This window comes from Macrotis lagotis, chromosome 2, assembly GCF_037893015.1.
Source record: "Macrotis lagotis isolate mMagLag1 chromosome 2, bilby.v1.9.chrom.fasta, whole genome shotgun sequence".
In the NCBI taxonomy this organism is placed as follows: domain Eukaryota; kingdom Metazoa; phylum Chordata; class Mammalia; order Peramelemorphia; family Peramelidae; genus Macrotis; species Macrotis lagotis.
This window is the reverse complement of record NC_133659.1, coordinates 159,411,997-159,414,339: the sequence shown is the minus strand read 5'-3', so window position 1 is coordinate 159,414,339 and position 2,343 is coordinate 159,411,997. Positions and strand designations below refer to the sequence as shown.

Below are 2,343 nucleotides of genomic sequence, written 5' to 3'. Positions count from 1 at the left end.
GTAAATTGAAAGAACAAATACACTCATATATACTCACACATAAACCAAAAATAATTGTTGAAAAATTACAAAGTATAAACAAAACTTATGCTCAGCAGCCAGCCAGGTTGGGGCGCCAGGCAGCTTTCCTCTGGTAGCAGCAGCAAGGGCAGGGCTCAGAACCTGGGGGGCCAGTGGATGATCGCCCAGCCTGGGATTCAGGGAGTTCGAGGGAGCGGCCCCAGCAGAGATGTCAGGGCCCTTAGTGAGCATCACTGTCACCTACAACAATGAAAAACATAACATTCAAGTTGTAGCACAGCAAGAAAACAGTGAACCAACCCTTCAGGATATGGCTCTTCTTATTGAACAAGTTACTGGAATTCCACTTGCTTTTCAAAAATTAATATTTAAAGGAAAGTCTCTAAAAGAAATGGAACAGCCATTGTCAGCCCTTGGAGTGAAAAATGGTTGTAGAGTTATGTTAATTGGGAAGAACAGTCCAGAAGAAGAGGCTGAATTAAAAAAATTAAGAGACTTGGAGAAGTCAGTGGAAAAAAATTGCTGACCAACTAGTAGGTGTCAATGAAGAACTTGTTGGTATCGAGAAGGGGTTTCTAGGCAAGGACTTGTGGGCCAAAGCTCTCAGCAAACTTGACAAGAGAGTGAAAGGAACTGGTGAGCAGTTTATGAAGATCTTGGAACAGATTGATTCATTAACTCTTCCAGAAACTTTCAGAAACTGTAGACTGAAAAGGAAGGGATTAGTCAAAAAGGTTCAGGCCTTCCCAGCTCAGTGTGACACAGTTGAAAGAAGTATTGGACAAGAAACAGATAAGCTGTGGTCAAAAATTCTGGCCCTAGCCGAATGAGAGTTCTGTATAAATTAGAGGGTATGATTTCTCTGAACACAAAGAAAAGTTTACTCTATTTTGTAACACATGCCTACCTTTGTTTTTTAGATCATGCCTGGTTTTACTGGTCCCCATTGGGAGTTGTTTTCTAAATATCAAATTTATTCCTCAAACCCATTCTCCATAGGTCCTTGAATTGTTTTTCTATGACCTGATCCCATCAATTATTTTACTCTACATAGTTATCTTTTTTCTATAGTGTCTACAGGGGGCAGCAGCATCCACAGGATGATGGAAAAGTTGTTTGGTTTTTTTCCCAAACTGAATATAAATCAGAAGTTGGTATAGATTTCAAGACACTTGACTGGGTTATTTGGTTTATCTCCTATCAGACTCATACATAACTAGGCAGGTACTGACTAGGTCATATTGAAATTCTAATTAATCTCTACACTCCCACATAGATGATTGTAAAATCACATGATTAGTGTAGCTAACAAGTGAAATCAGGCATTTTGTGCCAAATAGTTTGAATTACAAGCTGACTCCCTTATAACGTTTTTTCAATGGACTGTTTTGGTATTCAATATATACCACAGAAAGAGCATTAAGAATTGTCATTCCATGTGGCCCTGACACTGTAGAATAATGATATGGAAGCCAACAGCTGCACAGAGACCAGTCTCCAAAGTCTAGAAGCCTATTTCCAAAAGAGAATTTGGGAGAGGGTAGAGAATGTAGTATTGTGACCTTTGGAGCCAAAAAAGGAAAAATTGGGCAGGTACTAAGAAATGTAAAACTCTCAAAAACAGGCAACATGTATTTTCTTCAAGGACATCTATTTTGTTCCAATTATATCTTTTGTGATATGTGTTTTCTTCACTTCTCATTATATTATTTTTATTATTATTATTAAAATACAAGTTCAAACAACAGGTCAAACAAACAGATCTGGGAGTTTTTCCTTATTTAAAAATAAAATTATAATCATTGTAAAAAAACAAAAACAAAAAAACAAAACTTAAAAGAAGAGCCACTTCATTAAAAGCCACTCCCAACTCATCTCTTTGTAGAGGTGGGAGGTCTATGTATTGCACATTGCATGTATTTTCAAAATTTTTTAATTTATTAATCAGTTACACTATTTTCTCTTTTCTATTTTTGTCTTTAAAAATAATATTTGTTATATGAGATGGCATTCTGGAAGAGATACTATTGGAAACCATGATGATTTAAAAGCAAAAGACATAAATAATTTTTAAAAACTGAAGAAAAAAGGATCCAGTTGTCTACAATAACAAACACTTTTCTCATTAAGTTCTTTCTTTTGATAGCAGTAAATGATAACATAAAAAATGCTCCTATAAGTTATTTGATGGCAGGGATGATTACACTTTTTATTTTTTTGTGTGCTCAGATAAAATTTTACTAAAAAATACTCAACACATGTTTGTCTAATTGAATTGAATTCCCTATAAACATGAACTATATCTCTCTCTTCTTAAAATTT

The 2,343-nt window shown here is 35.3% G+C and overlaps 1 pseudogene; it reads left to right on the top strand.

The window, feature by feature from the left end:
• Window positions 1-229: 229 nt before the first annotated feature.
• On the top strand, window positions 230-851 carry LOC141511239 (BAG family molecular chaperone regulator 1 pseudogene; annotated as a pseudogene).
• Window positions 852-2,343: the final 1,492 nt, after the last annotated feature.